This window comes from Rhinolophus sinicus, chromosome 3 (genome assembly GCF_057876585.1).
Source record: "Rhinolophus sinicus isolate RSI-liver-muscle chromosome 3, RSI-T2T, whole genome shotgun sequence".
Classification (NCBI taxonomy): Eukaryota; Metazoa; Chordata; class Mammalia; order Chiroptera; family Rhinolophidae; genus Rhinolophus; species Rhinolophus sinicus.
Genome location: NC_142503.1, coordinates 180,131,502 through 180,153,802, shown reverse-complemented (window position 1 = coordinate 180,153,802; position 22,301 = coordinate 180,131,502). Strand labels below are relative to the sequence as shown.

Here is a 22,301-nt window from a genome sequence, read left to right as displayed (position 1 = left end):
GACTCTGCAAGTACAAGCTTTTAATCCTCACAACAACCCCAAGAAGGGAACTATTGTGTCTGAAGGGAGATCTGAGCCCAGTCTGGTTCCAGTAGCCATGTACCCAGTCTCAAGCGCATATGGGGCTTCCCAGTTGAAGAAGAGCTGCCATATGGAGGCCAGGGGCCGGCTATTCCAGGAGGACAGCATGCATGCACTAAAGCAGACGGGGAGGTGGACTCAGATGGCGTTCAGGCTTTTCTCTGAGGGACTTTGGGTCCTCCAGATGGACATGTACCGCCCATCGGGGCAGCAGAGATGGGAGGGACACCAGACTCTGGCCCCATCTGTCTCAATAGGGTAGGAAGCACACTGGCTGCCAAGGAGGGAGGGGGATCAGAGAGAGGCAAAGGGAGCGGCCTCTCTGTGAGCACAGCTGCTCCAGTGATGGGTGGAAGCCAGATGGCAGAGGCTGCAGGTCTGGGTCACATGGCTTCCCAGGGCCTGGGGGGCAGAGAGGGCCAGGAACATGAGGGGCCTAAGAATCCCAGTGCTATTGTGATGGGGGCTCTCTACGTATGGATTTGCTGTCGAAGGTTCGCCCTGAAGAGACGCTGAGGGATGACTGGCTGGCACAACCGCCATGACTTATGGGGCCTCCACACTTTGGCCCCCAGGCGGTCTCTGTGTGGCCCTAGGGGTCACCGGCCTCCTCAACTAGGGCACTAGTCCCCAGGCCAGGGGCCAGCCTCATGATGACCTTGCTCCTGCCCCTTGGGTTGAGGGTTAGGAAAGCCACTCTGCTCCATGCTGAATGAGGATTCAAATAGCTGCCTGAATCCAGAGAGCAATGAGCTCCAGCTGCAGCAAGAGGTATTCTAGTTAGGCACAAAGAAGCACTGGCCTGGGATGCTGAAGGGTGTGGTAGCTACTTCTGGGGTATAAGAGACCTGTCCTTCTGTCTCTGACTGCCTACCTGTCTGGAAAAAATATGGTGGGGGTTTCTCTCTCCCCTTCCTTTACTAGCTCCTCCATCGTATCTCACCTACATTTTAGTTCCCTCTCTCCTTTCCTCCTGGCCTCCCGCTTCTGCTTTCTTCGTCTGAATGGGCCAAAGGTGCCCCCCAGCTTTTCCTGGTGTTGCTGGGGGTCTTTGAGCTTGGTCACACTCAATTCAGCCAAGGTTTGCCGAGCCCTACACCTGCCGGAGGTGAAAAGCTTCATGCTCTGCCTGGGGCACTTCCAGCCAGGGGGAGAGATCAGACAGTAAACTGCTACCTATACCCAAGACAGAGTAAGGGCCACGCAATGAGAAAGGTACAAGTCAAGGTGATGGGGCTCAGAGACCACAGCCCCAGGGGGCCAGGGAATTGGTCGCATGTGGCATTTCTAGGCTGACAAAAACCAAGGGTGGGGGGGCAGGCAAAAGGGACAAATGAGGGGAGGATGAAAGCAGAGTGAAATATTCTAGAAATGGCAGGTAGAATGGCTTGGCTGCAGAGGTAGGGAGAGAAGAATCTGGTGAGATAACAGACAGATTGGGCCATGCGGTCCTGAATCTCAGGCTGAATGACTTGCAGTTAATTTGTAGGGAGCTGTTGTAGCTTTGGGAGGAAGGGCATGGCATCTGGGCTGGGACTTGAAGGGCTTCTAGATTTTGCTCCTTTCCTAGCCCTGGCCCTGATTCTGAGCCCACAGGCTTCTCAGGGTTCCCCAGAGGAGCAGATAATTGGAGTCTTAAATGTTGCCCTCAGTGAGGCTATCCTAAAGACCCTATTTAATCTGATTCTGAGCCCACAGGCTTCTCAGGGTTCCCCAGAGGAGCAGATAATTGGAGTCTTAAATGTTGCCCTCAGTGAGGCTATCCTAAAGACCCTATTTAATCACACAAGTCCCCTGGCACTCCCGGTCCCCTTTCCTTCGCTTTTTCCATCGCATTTATCGCCTTCTAACATACTGACGTCATGCCTAGTTTATGCTGTTTATCATCTGCCTCCACCCTCGTTAGAATGAAAGCCCCATGAGGGCAGCATCCGTGTCTGTTTTACTTGCTGTTGAATGTCCCAGTGCCTAGCATATAACTGGAAACCCAGCAAATTCATTCATTTGTTGAATGAATCAAGAGAAAACTACCACCCTGCAAGCACCAGCAGGATCTTGTTTGTTCCCTCCTTGTCACTTCACTTCTGGCTTCCTGAGCTTGGCATTACCTGAGTGGAAAAATCTGAGGAAATCAGACAGAACTCTGTCTCTCCCCTGCTGTGCCTCTCACCCTTGCCAGGAGTCTGGGAAGATTTGGACTGTTTCTCCTCCCCTCCTCTGCCAAAACACCACCACTTTCCCTCGTCTTAGAGTGGAGGCCAGGGGAGAAAATTTTCAGCTAAGGAAAGCAAGAGGCTGGGAGCACTGAGGCAGCTCCACGGGGCAGTCTGGAAAAGCCACTCTGATGGACCGACCAGAATAACTTCAAATGACTGAATGCCCACCCCTTGCAGGCACTGGATAGGTGCTCTGGGCATTAGTTCCATGTTGGCCTCTTAGCCACCCTATGAAATTGGCATTATCCTCCCATTTTACATATGGGAAAATAGAGACTCAGAGGAGCTCATTGACCTGGCAAGTTCTCCACACCAGGTAAGGAGCCCCGTTTTGAACTCGGGCCTGCCTACTCCATCCAGTGCTCCTTTTTCCCTGGGACATGGCCTCCCTTCTGTCAGAGAAGCAGCTGAGATGCAGGCTGAGTGCAGAGCTTGCTGTGTTCTCCATCGAAGGCGCCCAATCACCGGGGTCTCTGCTGGCTTCAGGCTTCCCACCTGAGCTATGCCAGCTGAGCTTTTGGCCACCTTCCAGGGATGAATAAGGACAATGACGTCACGTCTGCCACCTGGCCTGAACTTCTCAGAGTGCGAGTTTAACTGCAGTCACTGCCTGTTCTGGCCTGTGGCCAGGCATCCTCTCCTCACTCGAATCTGAACCATGAGAGTCGGAGTTTAACATAGGGCTCCCTGCATTTGAGGCCCTAGCAGATCCAAGGGAAGCCAACTCTCCCCCCGTGTGCACATCCAGCGTCCAACATCCAGGGCTGTCATATCTGGGCCATGGGTGGGGAGGCAGAAGAGCTTGGATCAAACCCGCAGCTGAGGTGGCCGCACTGCCATTCTTGAGGGTCTCAGTTTACTCACCTTGAGGGTGGAAACCCTCTCTCTCAGCAAATGTTACTGATTCTTATACACAAAGAAAATGATAGAGTTCTACCTTGGAGGCCTTTACAGGGCAGGTTAGAGCACCATCACTACAGATGCAATGGGGAGCCACGGATGATTTTAGAGCCAGGGAGCGAGACAACCACACTGTGCTTTAGGGTCACATAGTGACCTAGTGACGTAATCAGGCCGCATAGTGTGGCTGGGGGAGAAGAGGCTTTTGTAATGAGCCCAGCTAACGTGGTAAGCGCTCACCAAGTGCTAGATGATGTTTCAAGCACTTTACAGATATTAACTTTGATCTTCACAGTACCCCGAGGGTACTGTTGTTATCCCCATTTTACAGATGAAAAGACTGACGCACTTAGAGATTATAATGCTAGTACCAGTAGGCGGTGGAGCTGGGAATCAAACCCACCTGACTCCCGAGTCTGAGTTCTTTACCACGACTCGATGCTGCCTCTCCTAGTACTCTAGACGGGAGACCTAGTCCTCTAGACCAGGGTTCAGCCCAGGGTGGGGGCAGTGGGCAAGGCCGGAGGCACGGAAGTGAAATACTGCTTCGGGCTAAGACTCCTGGCCCTGGGGAGCTCTCACAAGGCCGCACCAGGAAATTCTAAGGGAGACTGAACATCAAGCACTTTGATCTGCAAAGAAAAGAACTATATCTAAGATTACTTTTATCGATAATAGCAATAATTACAATGTTCTTGGCCAACAGCCCACACAGGATAGCTGTTTCTTTCCCGGAAAAGAGATTTTAAAGACACTCTCAAACAGAGAAATCTTATACCAGTTACAGCCTCTCTTGACTAGCCAGTCCTTTCTTGATTTCATTTATTAACACGTTGCGTACGGATCACGAGAATCTTCATGAGGGATTTAAACCCCGCCGTACGCAACGTGTTAACTCGTTTACTTACTTAAATGTGGAAGAAAGCCTCACTTAGATGCTAGCCTAGCTTTAACACCGCCAGTATCCTTTTCACAAGGCAGGAGGAGTTGCTGGGAGTCACCCCATAGGTGGAAGGAGAGGAAAGGCTCCTGGGGCCGAGGCTCCTAGGGACCAGGCAGAAAGGACGCACCTGAACCAGGAAAGGCTACCTGAGACCTGCGAGCTTCCTGTGCTGTCCTGACAAGATTACCCCTGATTCCTCGGAGCTGTCCGGCTATAACATTTAAAACGACACTATTGATAGAAGTAATGCTTGAGAAGTAAAAGATTGAGGTTACACGGTATCACTACGATCCCTTCTAGCTCTATCGGTCTGTGAAGATACCATTTGTCATAACCCTTTCCTGAGTAAAAAGTGAGGAGAGGCAGGGAACTCTCAGAACAGCCATGTCTGGCTGGGTTCTGGGCCTGTCCCAAACCAGGGTCAGCTGGGCAAGAGCCACTCAAGGAACGCAGCTAGCAGCCCAGTCTGGGGGCATTTCTGCAGAGCAGGGAGCATCCTAACCAGAGCCAGAGAGCTTTGGTCCCCTTCCCAGGCCTTGAGAGCCAGGGTCATCTGGGATAGAGTCCTTCGGAGAGGGGACTGGGCCTTGCTGCACTCCCCTGCACCCCCCACCAGGCTGTGGGTTCAGGAGGGCTCAGGGAGAGCCTTCACCCAAGCACTGAGTGGAGAGCCACAGGCCATGGCAGTGGGGTGGCTACGTTTCCCGGGCTTGAGGAAGGAGTTAGTACTAGGGTCTTAGCCCTGCTGGGTGGCAGGATAGCAAGAGCACCTACCTGGAGTAGTGGGTGAGGTTTGGGGTTTAGGCAGATGAGCGGTCACTGGCCCGTCTTCCTCTAGATCTGTCGTTAGGTGCTTCTGAGTAGCCCAACAACCCCGCTCGACTCCTGAGCACAAAGGTGGCTCGTCCACGGCTCTGTGGCACAGGGACAATGAAGCACTTTCAGTGCGGGTGGGCATGGATCCCAACCCTGCCCCAGCCTCGCCGCGGCTCCTCCCCCCGCCCAGGCAGGCCAGACTGCTTCCACGTCCAATATGCTTGTCAGCGTCTTCTCCCAAGGCCTGCTTCAGGGGAGCAATGGGGTGAGGGTCACCCCAGATGCAACCATGACTCCCAGTTTGCCTCCCACCCCCACATCCTGGTACCCACCCCTGAGGTGGCTGAGCTGGAGAGCCATCCTCCATCCCAGCAGAGCAGGGGCCCGAGGGAAAGGAATCCATGCATCGAGGACTGCATTGGAAGTCCAAGCACCGAGGTCTGCTCTGCCACCCCCCCGGTGAGCTGGAGCACCCCTCTTTCCCTTACTGAGGTGAGGGGAGTGAGCCTGGATACACGAACAATGCCAGCAGGGCTGAGCTGGGCAGATCAGAGAGGGCCATACCCATCCAGGGACTTCCAGTGAGCCTTGAGAATCATTGGGAGGGGGGGCTGGCTAAAATGCAGGTTGAAGGGCCCTACCCTAGCCCACTGAATCCGACTCTCCAGGAAGGTGCCGGGAACCTGCATTTTACAAGATTCTTCACGTGGATGCACATGGAATGAGACTTGCTGGACTAGTGCTGGGAAAGGGCCAACAAGTCCCGGGATGAAGCTTTGATCCTACGCATAAAAGGGACATGGGTCCCTCTCTTGAAAGCAGCATCAGCATAGGAGCCAGTCTCTGCAGACAGGCCAGGGGACACCCCCAAACCCCACCCAGGCAGCTTGCTGAAACCTGTCTAGGTCTCATTTTCCTCATGGACAAAATGAAGACTGGAGGTGGTCTCTTGGGCCCTTCCAGATGTAAAAGTTTAATGTAAGAACTGGTGAACCCACTGAGAAACAAATATGAAAGGAAAGTTCACGGTGAGGTATTTTAAATAATATTCTCCCTTATAATTGGTCTCTTCTTAAATATTCTTTTTAAATTCTGAAAATCAGATGCTTATGGGGGGGAAAAATCAAACCTTTCAAAATAATACACAATGAAAAGTCTTTCTGCTATCGCAGACCTCTGTTCCACTCCCAAACATAAGCACGGTCAAGTTTCCTGTTCAAGTTTTCTTCAAGAATTTTTCCAAAAAAAAAAAAAAGAATTTTTCCATAAATATTGACACATTTTCTATGCCTGCATCTTCTTTTTAAACCCAACCAGGAACATAGTCCTGGTACTCTGTCTTCGTTTTGTTAGTTAATATACACCACACATCTATGCATAGGAACACGGATAGATCCTTCATTCTCATAGTGTTCCATCCAAGGATGCACTATAATGTATGGGCCTATATCCTGGTAACGGATATTTTGTTGTTTCTATATTTTTGCTGCACAAAGTTGCAATGACACCTTTGATTACATATCTTCGTGCATATGTGTGAGGTTAGCAGTAGGATAAATCCTTAAGGGTAAGGAGTCGAAAGTTAGGTGGATCTAAAATTCCGATAGGTAGTGCCAAATTGTCTTCCAAAGAGGATGAACCAGGTGGCACTGCCCAGCCATGCATGAGAATGTCTGTGGCCCCCCACCCTCAACACCACTGTGTGTTATCAAATCTTTAAACTTTGCCGTATGAGAGATGAAGAACGATGTCTTGTTTCAAAGTGCAATTCTTAATAATCAGAAAAGGCAGATATTGTTTTCATGTTTACTGATTGGTTGTCATTTGCATTTCCTTTTCCGTGAACTGTCCATGGTCTTTCTAATTGATCTCGCTGCTTTTTAAGAGGTTTTTCTAAATTAAGGCAACTAACTTTTGTCATGTGTATTGTCATTTGTTTCTTTTTTACTTTATTTAAGGCATCTTTTGCTTGCAGGAATTTTAGATTTTTCTGCAGTCAAAAGTATTTCCTATTAGAGGACCCTAAACATATTTGCTTGTGTTTTTCACTAGAATTGTTAGGCTTTTCTTTCTTTCATTTTAATCATTCTTTTTAATCTTTTCTTTCTAGAATTTATTTTGGTGCAACAAGTGTGGTAGGGCCCAGCTTAATTTTTTCCCCAAGGGGCTAGACAGTTGTCCCAAAATTATGTTTAAATAATCCATTTCCTTCCCCCCCCCACCACCTTCCCTCTAGATTAAAAATCTCAATTTAACTATATAGTAGGATAGATACAAAAAACATGACCTCTGAGTGAAGTGCTAGTTCAAATCCCAATTTCACTGTATCTAGAAGTTACCTAACCTTCTTGTGCCTCAGTTTCCTCATCTAAAAATGGGGACAACAGGGGCAGCCAGATGGCTCAGTTGGTTAGAGCACGAGCTCTGAACAACAGGGTTGCTGGTTTGATTCCCACACAGGCCAGTGAGCTGCGCCCTCCACAACTAGATTGAAGACAACAAGCTGCCACTGAGCTTCCAGAGGGGGAACCGGATGGCTCAGTTGGTTAGAGCGCAAACTCTCAACAACAAGGTTGCTGGTTCAATTCCCGCAAGGGAGGGTGGGCTGTGCCCCCTGTAAGATGGAAAACGGCAACTGGACTTGGAACTGAGCTGCGCCCTCCACAACTAGACTGAAGGACAATGACTTGGAGCTGATGGGCCCTGGAGAAACACACTGTTCCCCAATATTCCCCAATAAAAAAACCAAATATTTAAAAAATAAATTAAAAAAATAAAAATGGGGACAATAGCACCATCTGCATAGGGTTATTGTGAGAATTAAATGAGTTATTTCAGGTATGGGGTGTAGAAAGATGCAACTATGTCTTGTCTAGAGACTCACCTTAGCTGTAAAGACACACGTAGGCTGCAAGTGAAATAATGGAAAAAAAGTATTCCATAAAAATGGTAACAAAAAGAGAGGCAGGGTGGCCATAATTGTATCAGACAAAATAGACTTTAGGTCAAGTATGGCCACAAGAGACAAAGAAGGATATTATATAATTACAAAAGGTCAATTCTCCAGGAAGATATAAAAATTATAAATATATATATGCACCTAGCAGAGCACTCAAATATATGAAGCAAAAGTGAAAGAAAAAATAGTAATGCAATAATAGGAAGAGATTTCAATAAATCACTTTGAATAATAGGTAGAGTAACCAGACAGAAGATCAACAAGGAAACAGAGGACTTGAGTATATTCAACACTATAGACGAATTGGACCCAACAGAATATACAGAACACGCCACCCAACAGCAGCAGAATACACATTCTTCTCAAGTGCACATGGAATATTCTCCAGGATAGATCACGTGTTAGGCTACCGGTGAGGAGTGTAGAACAGTGCCTGGGACATGTGAACTACTTACATATTGGCAGTTACTATGATCACCATATTAAATGTGCTTTGTCTTTGTCTAGATACTCTTTTCTCTTCCGTTGATCTGTGAGCCAGTTCCACTATTTGACAAATACGTATCTATTATTATGTGTCTAAGTGCTGGGGAACCAGGAGTGAATAGCAGTACTAAGGGCTGTTCTTGCCAACTCTGGTTAGATTTACTTCCAGTTACGTTTAGCACTTTTACCGTGCTAGTATCATAATTGTAAATGTTTACAATATTGATATTGTAAATGTTTCCTTCCAGTATGTTTTAAAAGAGGCTAAGGTTTACATATAGAAAAGCTATACATTTTTGGTTTTAATATTTATTAGCAGTCATCTTAGTATTTTTTATTACTTCTAATAGGTTTTTCAGTGGATTGTCTTATTCTTTTTTATTATAGGGGATCAATCTTATCACCTGCAATTTTAATTGATAAATTGGCCTCCCTTTATAACTTCTATTTTCAAAATTTGTATTGGCTTGTACTTCTAGGGAAGTGTTAAGGAATAAAGTTAACAGTGGTTATTTTTTCCTTGTATGTGTTTATGTCCATATAACACACATATACACATACATACACACACATAAAATCATGTTAAGTAATATCTACCTATTCCTATTAAATAAGAGTTAAAATTAGAGATATATGTTGAATTTTATCAGTCTTTTTAGGCATTTTTAACACTTATGGAACTATTTATATGATATTTCATCTCTTTTGAACTATTAGTTTGTTCAATTATATTAATAGTTCTTCTAATATTGAATCCATATTTCTGGGATATAGCCCCACTTGCTTGTGGTGTATTCATTTTTTTTAACATAATGCAGTGTGAGTCTATTTGTTGCTCTTCATGAAAAATTTGCACCAATATTCATAAATAAGGTTTTTGAAAGTAATTTTTCTCTTTTTTTGTGTTGTCTTTGTCAATGTGTGGTGGCTTTATAGAATAATTTTGAATCTTTCCTTCACTATCATCTGGTACGGTTGGTGCAGTTTAAATAACATTGCAACTATCTCTTGCTTGAAGGTCCAATGGAAATTAAATGCTGTCTAAATCTGGGTTTTTTTCAGAGGAGAGTTTTATGAAAACTCAGTTTCTTCCATGATTATTGATCTGTTAGGGTTTCTAATTCTTCTGGTACCAAACTGATGACTTATATTTTCTCAGAAAATTCAGTTACAGCTGGTTTTCAACTGAATTTGCATGTGGTCAACCATCGTATCCTCTAATAATCCTATTTTCCCTGTATCAGTGGCTATTTCCCCCTTTTAACATCCAATGTTATTTATCTGGCTATTATCTGGCTGTTTTCCCTCAGGAGCCTATTTACTATGTTCACAGCCCAAAAATAGAGAAGCCGGAATCAGGGACGAGGATGAGGAAGGTAGCAGGAGAGAGGCAGCTTGACAAGCGTTAAGTCACTCAGCAAACATTTAAGAAATGCCAAGAGCCTGGCCTGCTCACATATTTCCTGGCCTTGAACACCCTACATATCCTTTCCTAACTCCCCCACCCCCAGTTAAACCCACCAGCTCCCACCCTGCCTTCAACACCCAGCTGTCAAATCAGCTTTGGAAGTTTTCCAGGCTTCCTGGGAAAAGTCGGCGCCTTTCTTCTGACATCCCAGACATCTTTTTTTTTTCCATTTTGAAAAATTTTGAACACAAAAAAGTTAAAAGTATAAAACCGACAGAATTAATAAATGGTACCATTCTGTCATCTTTGCTTCAGATCTTTTTGTTAAAAGAAGCGTTGCTGAGAAATGAGAAAGCCTTCCTTTTCCCCTTTGAGCCTCAGCTCCTCGGTCTGCGAAGACCACCGCAAGTATGAACTTGGGAGGCATTGCGACACTGCAACATGTCTCTGCCTGTAAGTCATAGATGGTATCGTGTTGTGGTTTTTATTACAATTAAATTTTCACTAATGCTATCATTCTGCAATTTTCTTTACTTGCCATATTATTTTTGAGATTTATGAGGATATATGTTTTTGATATATGTATATCAGCTTTATTGAGGTATAATTTACAAAACATAGAATTCCCCAGTTATGTATGTTTTCACTGCTGCATTACATCCCATTTTTAGCTGTCTACTCCATTATTGTAGATAGTGAGGTTGAGACCTCTTTTTTGTGTTTCAAACGTCGCTGCCCTAGATACTCTTAGAATTGTCTCCTTATGCACATGGATGAGTTTCTCTCAGTAATTATACACCTGGATTTGAAACTGCTGGTCATAAAATATGGACATTTGCTGCTTTAATTGCTATTGCCAAAATGTCCCCTGGCGCTTTGTACTGCCATTATTGGAGCATTTCTGAAGCTGTTGTCATTAGCTGTTGGCTTGTCTACCGGCCCCTTTCCCGCGAATTACCAGAGGGCAGGAGTGTGACTGGTCTCAATGAACACTTGATAAATGAAAGGATGAGCTCGCTGCCCAGCAGAAGACGCAGACTCGAATGGGACAATGTCCTAAAGGCTGTGAGGCCTCCGCTGGCTGGGATCAGGGAAAACTTCATGGAGGAGGTGGCACTCAGATTGGGTTTTGAAAAACAGGGAGACTCTGAATAGACGAGGATGGGGATGAGGACAGGACTGTGCTGGGAGGAGGAGGTGGGTCAGACAGTTCGGGCACGTTTGGTGCCAGAGTTACCACTTCTTAGCCAAGCTGAGAGTGGGCAGGGTAGAAAAGTCGGGCGTGTGCACTTTGTAAAAACTATGAGGTGATCTTACACACGTCCGTCCCAAGCTGGAAGACTCTCTGAGCCACAGCAGAGTGTGAGGGAAGGGTGAAGGCAGCAGGAGGGCACACTGCAGACAGTAGTTGGGGCTTAATCAGAGAGGAATCTTCGATGGCAGGCTTTGGGAGCCAGTGAGAAGTGACCAGGTCAGAGCTGGGCTCAAAGACGATTTTTCTGACAAGCAGGCAGAGGGCAGCGATACTCAGCGCCTGCAATAAGGCCCAGGTGGAGGCTGCTCCTCCCAACCTCTTTCCCTCCTGTCTTGGGGAAAGATCTGGGCTGCCTCCCTGGGTTTCCTCCCAGACACACAGGTGTCCCTCTGCGCCCCCACGTTGCAGCGGTGTGACCAGGCCAGAAAAGTGCATATCGCCACTGCTCCGTGGAGGTTCCTGGGCCAGGGTCCCAAGGAGCCCCTCCCTGAAGCGTGGAGCCAAGCCTGGCCGCGCCGCAGCTCCTCCCTCTGCCTCTGCTCAAGGCCATGTGTCCCAGGGTGTGGGGTGGGGGTGGGGTGAATCCTATCCTCCCGTGCCCTGCTGTCCTTCAGCAGGACCCAGCTCTGGGCACCCTGCCCAAGTGGAGGGGAAGGGGAGAAACGCCTGACATTCCCTTCCAAGTCGTTTTGTCTTAAGCAACTTCAGCAAAACCACCAGCAGTGCAATGGCAGGGGAGCTGAGGATGGGGCCTGTGTGCTCCTGGGAGAAGGGACACTCCACTGGAATCAGACATCCTGGGGCCAGTTTGGGTTCTGCCACTTTTGTGTGTGGTTGTGGCTATTACAACCTCTCTGAGCCTCCGCTTTCTCATCTAAGTGGGCTACTCACCCCTGGTCTGTCCCTGGGATGTGAAGAGGATTAAAAAGTAGTGCTAAGGAATGTGACCCTGAGTGGGTCCAGGACCTCAGGCCAGGGACACTGTTCAGGCTATGGCTCTTCTGGTGCCTGAGAGGGTCTCCCCAAAGCCTGGCCTAGTTTGCAGGTCTGGGCACACTAGGTCCTGGGGTTCCTGGGCACACCAGGATCCCTGGCCCAGCAACAGCTTGTGTACTGTACTGCAGCACACCCCCAAGCCTGCCACCCCTGCCCAGCACCCTGTGCTTCCGAGAAGACCTCCCCCCTGCCAGGCCCTCAGGGATCAGAAACTCTTTTGAAGGGAACAGCTCAGTTCAAATGGTGCCTGAAACAATCAACACTGTTGGTCAGCCACTGCCACCAAAGTGTGGCCAGTCAGCCCAGGGACCCCTGGACAGCCCGGCCACTGAGCCGGTAAAGAGGTGAGCAAATGGAAAGAAGGGGGCTCCCGGTCACTAAGCACATGCTGGGTACCTTCCTGCTTCTCATTCATCCTCCAGATGGCCCTATGCTGGGGATTATTTTGCCATGTTGTGAATGGAAGACTCACAGAGGTGAAGCAAGCAGGTAATGCAGCAGGTGGAAACCCAGCTCCCCAGTGCCCCTCAGGCAGTTTGTCTGTGTGTGTCTTATTCTCCATGCTCCCATGACCCCCCAAAAAAGCACAGCTGGTTTCCCTATGGGGCCCAGGGTGAGTGTCTGGTTGCCCTCTGTGGCATTTCCAGTCTATGACCAAACCCTTGCCACTCAGACACCCGAGGCAATGAGGCCTCCACACCAAAATCCCAACACACAGACGTATCCTCAGCCCCCTGGCCATAGGTCTATCTTGCTCATCTGTGTCTCCAAAGGCCTCAGGACGCCTTGCTCTCTTACCAGGACTCCATGGCCTAAAGCCAGTGTCTCTCTGGCTGGACACAACTGTGAGAGGACTCAGTCAGAGTGGGGAGAAAGCCCCTTTCCTTGGTGAGGCCACTCAGTGATAAGGAGAGCAAGGCTAGACTTCCCGCTGGAAGCTGGCCTGGCCCCTCTGCCTCTGATTCTCTGCAGATGCCAGAGGCCTCGACTTGGCATGAATAAGGGGCTGCAGGCACAGGGAGATGACAAACCTTAGCCACCGCCAGCCCAGCGCTTCCGAGCTTGTCTTGAGGGTGCTCATGCAGCAAGGTGGAAGGGTGGGGAAAGCAGAAGATGGGAGCCCACGATACTCGGATATTGTTTTTTTCCTAAGTGGGTCCAGGCTTCAGTTCCCCTGTGGAACATTACTAATCGCCAGGAGGTGACAATGGGGCATCCCCTCCCATCTTACCCTGCCTCTGCCTGTTTCAGTACCAGTCCCAGGGGTGCTGGGAAGGCACATGGCAGCTTGGGTGCCTACCCCACCTGAGAAACACAGGATGCAGAGTTCTGGCCACAGGTACTCTTCTAAAGAGCCACCCTCAGTTGGCCCAGAGGCATCCAGACAGATCTAGAACAAAGACACATCACACCTCATTACCTCATGAGCTGCCCACATTCTCATCTCAGTGGCCCCAGGTTCTCAGCTCAGCTCCCGCTATAGCCCTATTTTGCATGAGTTGCACCGGCCAACCCATGGATAAGGATGGGAGTCTGGTTTACACCAGTCGTGCTTATGTGTCTGCTGTGAAAACCACTGCCCTCCCAGGACAGGGAAGAGGTGAGAACACCAGGCCCACATCAGGCAAAACAGTGCACTAAAAGCTGCTGATCTCACTCGAAGCTGAGCACTCCCCCTAAGCACTTTCATCACAGCCTTTCCGAGAGCCAGGCTGCTTATGCTCCTGAATGCCCCACCCACTCCCCGCACCCTGGACAATCTGTGCAAAGAGCTCCCAGCATTTTATGCCCATTATCTCCACGGTTCTTCCACCAGCTGCTTTTCAGGAAGAACCACAATAGAGTCCATGGGATTTGAGAGTCACTGGGGAGGATATAGGCCTAGAAGAAGGTCCACTGCACTGCCAATCACCAGCATTTTATGGCATGGAAATCAGGTTTAATATCATAGGCAGTGAGGAGGGGGAAGAAGAAGTCATCAAAAGGCCCAAAACACAACTTGAAGTAGGTTGGGGAGGAATGGCCTGCTTTCCAAGCCTAGAAGAACCCTAGACCAGCCATGGGGGTAGAAGGCATCCTTGGTAGAGGGAACAGCCACGGTTCCTCTGTGGAGGCCAGAAACAGATGGCTTCCATCTAAACCAGAGTCTCCGAGAATAACACTTCCCATATGTAATAAACACTTGACATGTTTCCAAAGCCCTCCCATCCATCTAGGCAAGGTGTTTTCATGCCCAGCCATCAGGTAGGCAAACTGAGGGCAGAGTGCCAGCCAATAGGGGCTCTGGTCCAGAACCAGGTGCTATGCTCAGCCAATGGTTCTCCTCCCGCGACCCAGGGGCCTCTCTGAGGCCTGCCTCTGCCTCTGCCAGCTGGGAGGGACACACCACCAGCTACCTGGGACCATAGGGCAGTGGCCTTCTTCCTGGGGAAGAGCTGGCAGGGACCCTCGGGGAACCCAGCAGAGGAGCTGGACATATGGTGAGTCCTCTCCCTTTTCTGGCATTGCACTATCAGCCCATGGGCATCCATGTCTGAGCTGGTGTACTTGGAACCCCATTCCTCCCACAGGTCACCCCAGTGATTACTAGGGGTCAGCATACAGCCAAAAGCTGATGTGATTCCCCAGGAGCCAGCTTCGGGGGCTCTGTGCTCAGGGGGTGTGTCTAAAAAGCAGCAACTCATGTGGCTGGCTCATGGTAACTCCCTCCCACTCAGAAGAATGGACTGGGCGGCACCTCCCATCCTGTGATGCTGTCAGAGAGGTAGCTGAAGTCCCTCTGCCATAGGCCCCCTCCTGGGTGGTCACAGCTGCTAGCACCCGGGCAGGAGGGACAGCTCCTCTTGGTTCTGAGAGGCCTATAAAAATGGTGTGTTCCCTATGGGAGCACAATGAGAAGATGACCAAGTGACTCTGGCCCCTTTTTCAAGTTGCTTCTTTCCCAAGTAACTTGAAAACATATCTTAAAGGAGGAGAAAGTGCTAGAGCTGTCCCCATCACTGACACACCCCTCCATCCATCAGGCATCTGCCCTATAGAGGAGGACATGGTGAATTCAGGTAAAGTTCACCTCCAAGAGCAACAGATCCGATGTCGTCCATTTCTCCTGGGGACAGGAGTCGGGGAGAGAGCAAGGATAAGGTTATATATATCACAGAGGGTGATGCTAAGAGAAGCAGACTTGCCAACAGTTCCCCAGCCTCTTCTCCAGAGGATGCAGGACATTAAAGAAGAAAGTCCATCTCCTGTCCCCTGTCCTTCCCCCCAGAGACCTGGGAACATCCACTTGGTTTCTAGCAAGACTGGGACATGAGACTGAAGCCCAGAATTGGGCTGGCCCCTTGGGCCTTCCTCTCCCCGAAACCATCTCTCGTCTCTTCCTGAACCCAAAGATGGCAGAGGCCCATCACACCCTCTGCTCAGATGAGCATTTTTCATGAGAATTTTCTCCTGTCCCCAGACAATTCTGATCCCTACAATGTTCATACCCATGTCTCCCTGGAGCCCCACGTGGAAGTTGTAACTCCCTCTTCTCAAGGGTGAGGAAAGGGGGTGCTGGGGTGGGGAGTCCACCCCAGACGGGACTAGAGGTCTAGAGAGCAAGACCAGCCCCTGCCCCAGCAGAAAGCATCCCTCTCAGAGTGCCTGAGAGGCCAGCTCTGCAGGACCTGCTAAGTGATCTTGGTGAACTCGCAGCACCCCTGGGCCTCAGTTTCCCCAGGTCCATTATCCAAATCCAAAGTTTCTTTCTCAAAGCCAAGGTGAGGTTGGAGGCAAGAAGCTTCCTTTGAAAGCATAGGAGAAAAGGTGGCATCCTTTGCCCCTGGGGGCCAGGAACCCAGCCCACCCAGCATAGAATACGACCCCTCAGCCAGCAGCAGCGCAGCAGTGACGCTGTTATAACTCGTCACAGTGGAGTAGACTGCAGGGGCAAAGCGTACCCCTCCCAGCCCAACCCCGTGAGTGGGCGGCACAGCCCGGGGAATCCCTGGCTGGGGAGGGTCCAGAGAGGCAACTCCCACCTGGCTGTCAGGCTGGCGGCCTGGGACCCCAGGCAAACCTCCTGCCCACCTTTCCCTGAAACCCAGTGAAGAGGTCGACCAAGCCACGGCGCTCCCTAGTGGAGGGCTCATTTCATTCTCTCGTGGGTCCAGGTTGGGCGATAGCCAGCGTGGCAAAGGAGTGTGGCGCAGTCTCCCCCACCCCCACCCCTCCCACTCAGAGGTCCGAGAAAGCACGGAGCAAGCCGCCCTTCCCCACTCCCTCCCTTGTCCAGAACCCGGATTCTGTGCTCCTTCTCCCGGCCGGGTCAGTCCTGGCTCAAATCACCGGCATGCTCACCACATCTGCTCCCTCCGCGCCACAGCTCCAGCCCCAAGCGAGGTGCTCAGGTCGCCGCGATGAGGCGACAGGCGATACGCTCCATACCTGGGAGGAGACTGCCAGCCGGTCCCCCTCCTCGCCGGCCTGGTGGAGCCAGCCCCACCTGGCAAGGGACTGTCAGCAAATTCCCCCCTGCATCACCGCGAGAGCGGCATCCCGGCTCCTCCCCGGCTGGAGGCAACCTTGGCCCCGCCCCAAGGCTGCTCTGACCCGCCGGGGAACCCTAGCGGGATTATCAAACGCAAAGGCCCAGGCTCCGCCTCAGAGACCTCATCGCTACCAGGAACCATCTGCAAATTACCATCGCAAACGCACAAGGCTGCCGGTCCCTTGCTGCTGTCGCTGCAGCATCCTCTGATCCTCTGGGCCTCGCCTGCGCTCTCGCTACTCTCTGCCCACCTTACAGCCCTCATCCCACCTCAAGCTCTCCTCTGAGGCCTGTCCCCTTTCCCGACTCCCCAACCCCACCAGCCAAAGCAAGAAAAAACACACAATCCCAAAGGTAGCAGCACTCTGCCCACCCAAGGACCAGTCCTCGCACCAGCCCAGTGGTTGGTACCCAGTTTCCCCTCCTTCTTCCCCAGCAAAGGAAATATCCACAAATTGGCCACAACCCTGCCTGGGAGGCCCAAGGGAGTGGGTTCTGTCATTTCCAATTTTCCGTGGGCCACAGTCCTGCATGTCTCTAGTTTCATCGAAGTCCTGGCTACTCTTCTAGAGACTAGCTTGGAGGCAGGTGCCAGTGTTTGAGCCCCCAAAGGTCAGTATGAGTAGTAAGGGGCTGTAATAAACAGCCACTCTCACTCTCTCTCAGGAGGGAGTCTAGACACGTTTATACAGGAGATATTATCCGGTACTTACTGTACAAAAGCTAATGAGAGAGGAGGGTTGCTAAACAGTTTCTAAAAATGACTCTCAACAGCTTTATTATGGGGAGAAATTGTTAGAAATGTTAGCAAAATGATGATAAGAAGTCGATAAAGGAAGCAGTGTGAATATAAGGTCATGAGATACGGTGTGGAGGGTCGAAGGGTAGCTGTGCTTTCATGGGTTGGTTCCCCATAACAGCAGCACAGTGCCCTCTCCAGGCTGGCACACCCTAGTTATGTCTTTCCCTGGCATGTTCCTGCTTTCCACCCTTTATGTCCAACCTGTGGTTCTTCTGACCTAGCCACCTCATGAAAAGCCAACGTGAGCCACTAGACACATTCTGTCAAGAATTGTCGTTTCGGGGCCAGCCTGGTGGCTCAGGTGGTTAGAGCTCTGTGCTCCTAACTCCGTAAGGCTGCCGGTTCGATTCCCATATGTGCCAATGGGCTCTCAACCACAAGGTTGCCAGTTTGATTCCTCGACTCCCACAAGGGATGGTGGGCTGCGCTCCCTGCAACTAGCAACAGCAACTGGATCTGGAGCTGAGCTGCGCCCTCCACAACTAAGACTGAAAGGACAACAACTTGAAGCTGAACGACACCCTCCACATCTAAGATTGAAATGACAACTACTTCACTTGGAATAAAGTCCTGGAAGTACACACTGTTCCCCAATAAAGTCCTGTTCCCCTTCCCCCATATAAAATCTTAAAAAAAAAAAAAAAAAAAAAAAGAACTGTCATTTCTTCATTCACTCACCCACTCATTAGTTTATTTATTCTTTCATGGGACAGGAAGGTATTTGGATGTCTATTATGCAGGGACAATAGGGCCTCAGGGGTCTGGTTTCCAGCCCTGGTTCAGCTGTTAGTGTGCTGTGCAATCTTGGGTAACTCACTCAATCTCTCTGACTTTGTTTTTCCCTCTCATCTGGAACACAGAAAGGGCTGGGCTAATTGGGGTCTAAGGCCCCTCCGGACCTATCATTTCTACTACTCTCTTCTAGGATAAGGACTGGCAGCAACAAAGATAAGCCAGATAAGTACATGAGTAGTGTTTAAAAACTCTAGCTGCCTGGATTTGAATCCGGGCTGGGCCATCTAAATGTGGTACTTAATCTCTCTGAGCTACATTCTTTGCATATGTAAAATGGGAGAAATAATAATAACAACCAAAGCGTGGTCATGAGGATTAAATGAGAGACTGTATACAAAGTAGATGCTCAGTAAACATTAGTTGTTGTTGCTCTTGTTATGGTATTGATGGGAGCGAGTAGAACCTGGACAAAAGTTGCCTGTCCCCTCTTTCTCAGCTTCCTCATTATAGAGCTAGTGTCTGACCCCAGGGTAGAAGGACTAACGATCCTATGTATGGGGGTAAAAACTGTTCCTTTAGAAAGGCCTTGTGTTAAGTGGAAAGAGCATGGCCTTTGGATCCAGTTGAACCTTCATTCAAATCTGGGCTCTCCCTTTTCCTAGCTGTGTGACCTTGGACTAGTTATTTAACCACACTGAGATTAATTACCTACCTCATACAGTGGCTGTGACTAATAGACTAAGTTCTAACCAATGGGATGTGAGTGGAAGTGATTTCACTTCTGGGCCACATTCTTAAAAAGAAGCTGCATGCTCGCCATTCCTCTTTTCCCCTGTGCAGACTGGACCGTGGACATAGGGATGGAGGTGAGGGGCAGCTTTGATGATGCTGCAAAGACAGCACCCGAGGGCTGGACAATCAACAAGACATTAAGAACCTGAGTTTTGGGGCCGGCCCGGTGGCTCAGGCGGTTAGAGCTCCGTGCTCCTAACTCCGAAGGCTGCCGGTTCGATTCCCACATGGGCCAGTGGGCTCTCAACCAGGTTGCCAGTTCAATTCCTCGAGTCCCGCAAGGGATGGTGGGCTCTGCCCCCTGCAACTAAGATTGAACACGGCACCTTGAGCTGAGCTGCCTCCTGGATGGCTCAGTTGTTGGTTGGAGCGCGGGCTCTCAACCACAAGGTTGCCAGTTCAATTCCTCGAGTCCCGCAAGGGATGGTGGGCTCTGCCCCCTGCAACTAAAATTGAACACGGCACCTTGAGCTGAGCTGCCGCTGAGCTCCCGGATGGCTCAGTTGGTTGGAGCGCGTCCTCTCAACCACACGGTTGCCGGTTCGACTCCCGCAAGGGATGGTGGGCTGTGCCCCCTGCAACTAGCAACGGCAACTGGACCTGGAGTTGAGCTGCGCCCTCCACAACTAAGACTGAAAGGACAACAACTTGAAGCTGAACAGAACCCCCTACAACTAAGATTGAAAGGACAACAATTTGACCATTGTTCCCCCAATAAAGTCCTGTTCCCCTTCCCCAATAAAATCTTTTAAAAAAAGAAAAAAGAACCTGAGTTTCACGCTGACCTGGAGGAGAAGAGCGTTGCACTGCTGACCACTGGTCTCTGTGACAACAGCCGAACCAATAACCTCACTGATAAACCTAGTTTCTTGATTTTTCAAGTCCACAGCAGATGAGCAGGAACATACTGGAAGGAGAAAGGACATGAAAAAGGCACAGTGAAATCAGCAAAAGTAGATCGCAAAGGCAACAGAACAGTACAACAAAATCAGAAGTTTGGGGCCATTTAGTTCAGGGTCACTGCAAGAGGCCTTGGGAACACCCTTGTATGACAAGGTAATGTTGGAAATATGCTCATGGAAACATGCTGAATCATTATGAGAAATATAATGTTCTGGTTAAATATTTTATTTTAAAAGGAAAGTGATTCTATGATACATTTAGAAAGTATTTTTGATCAAAAATGGTGAGCATGAAATAAAACTTGATGCTTCAGGGTAAAAAACCTTCAGCATCCAAAAAACTCAGCCATCCAAAATGATATCTATCCTCAAGGGTCAGAAAGCAGAGATTTCAATTCATTGATATTTACCTTCTCTCCTGCTAGATTATAAGTACTGTGAAGGTCAACTTGTATCTCCTTTTCCTTTTTACTCCTAAAATCCAGCACAGAGCCCTGACTCAATAAATACTTCTTAATGGCTGTGAGGGTGAAATCTGTGTTAGTGTGGAGGCCAGAGCCTAACAGGGGCCCACTATCTGATTTGGGATATTGATCAATGAAATTGCCTGAGGTTCTAGGCCATTCCAGGGAAGAGCTGCAGGGGCGCAGCTCTCACTGCCGAGAGTGTCATGAGCCCACAGTGGCCCTGGGACCTCGCCTCTGTTGTCTAGAAATCATTTCATCAGAAACACTCCCCTGAGCTCAGAAAGACCTACATGCCCATGGATGCTCATTACAGAACTGATTATAATTGCTTAAAACAAACACAACTGTACACAATCTGTACATGGCCTTTCTGTACTGCCCAGATGAGATGTTCAGGAAAACTCAGAATGAGAGGGAAAACGTGGAAGCCTCAGGAAAGAGTCAGCTAGGTGTGCTCACCGCCTGTTTCTCAACTCCAGTGAATTTAGGCTTCAAGAAAGGAGCGCTCCACTAGTATCTTCATCATGGAGCTGGGCGAGAGTGCTAGGTAGAGACTAAGTAGGGTTGGGGGACCTGGGGCGGTGGGCATGAGACTCCACAGATTTTGCTATAGGATCCAGAATGTAAACTTGTACACTGAGAAGGACAGTATTTTCAAAGCAGAACCATATCACTACCCACACAATAAGTGACAAGTGACAATTCAGATACACTAGGGTACCCCCTTCCCCAAGAGCCAAATCAAGATTCTCCAAGAAAGTGGGTCAATTTGGGGAGCTTGGGCTTCTGTCACACATCCTAATCTGCCTTTGCAAACACAAGGGACTTTGGTTTCCTGTACAGAAGTAAGGGAGCAATGTATTGAAATGGAAAACTATTTTCAAGTTGTCTCTGTTTGACCAGACATGTGGCTCTAGATTTTAAGAGAGGACAGACCTCAGGCTTAGGTCCAGAATAGAGCGCTGACCCCTCTTCAGAAGCTAACATTCATCAGGTTGGTGGGCCCGAGTGCAGAAGTCAGGTCCCTCGAACTGCTTGGCCCTCCATGGTAGAGAAGCTAGGCCTCCCCTCGACTGGCACAACCCTGGCCTCCCTGCCTCCCCTTACCCCTGGCCTCAGGCTGGGGCCCCACTCACCAAGACCCCACCAGGTAGATGTTGTCAGTTAGCAGAAGCCTCTGTTACTAGTACTTCTCTCCTGGATGAGGAGAAATTCGTGACTGGTGGGACATCACTGTCCACCACTACCGACAGCCACCACCAGTTACCCGTATTGGAACATTCTGATGGCTAAGTCAGAGGCAGATGCTGACGACATCACAAAGGAAGCACCACTGTTGTGTTGGAGCTCTGAAGACATTTGAGAGGGAGGGTTTCCCATGCAGAATTTACCCAAGTAACATTTCCGGACAGATCTACAGGTTTGAAGCCTACAGAGCCTGACCTCCGTTCTGTCTTCAGCCTGGCTGATGCTGTGCAGGAAAAGGTCATTAAAGAATACATGGGCCCTTGTATTGATATTTTATTGAGGTTAAAGACCCCCCGTCGCCACCACCACCACCGAGCAGATTCTCATGGGGTAGAAATATGGCTTTCCTACTGTGTTTCTTCTGGTCTGAGGATCTCCTATCTGGCCAGGTGTTTGAAAGCAGCTTTGTTGCAGGCATTCCAATAGGAGTTGGCATCCGTTTTCAGTAATAAACCCCTTCTTTGTTTTATAAATTCTCTTCACTTTGTGAAATATAATACACATAGAGAAAAGTATTTATAAAACAATCATATTTATAATAATCATAAAGCAAACACTTGTGTAACCACTACCCAACTCAAGAAATAGAATATTATCACCAGACATTTCCCTGTGTTTCCCAATCACACCCCTTCCTCCTCTACCTGTCCCCCCACCCAGAGACAACCCTATCCTGACCGTAACGGTAATTCTTTTTTCCTTAGCTGTATCATTTGACCATCCCTAATCAATAGAGTTTGGTTTGGTCTGTTTTTTAAGTGGAC

The 22,301-nt window shown here is 49.2% G+C and overlaps 1 protein-coding gene across 10 annotated transcripts in view; it reads right to left on the bottom strand.

Moving 5' to 3' along the window:
• Nucleotides 1-22,301, bottom strand: part of TMEM63C (transmembrane protein 63C) — a 113,640-nt gene that overhangs the window by 51,597 nt on the left and 39,742 nt on the right. For 2 of the 10 annotated variants that reach the window (XM_019733462.3, XM_088797427.1), the window contains exons 1-2: nucleotides 16,402-16,747; nucleotides 4,915-5,054 (exon numbers count right to left, since the gene is read on the bottom strand). The gene's annotated coding sequence lies outside the window, so the exon portion shown is untranslated. Of the gene's footprint in view, nucleotides 1-4,914; nucleotides 5,055-16,401; nucleotides 16,754-19,705; nucleotides 19,828-22,301 lie in introns of those variants that run through there. The other 8 variants (XM_088797428.1, XM_088797429.1, XM_088797424.1 and 5 more) reach the window with 7 other exon arrangements.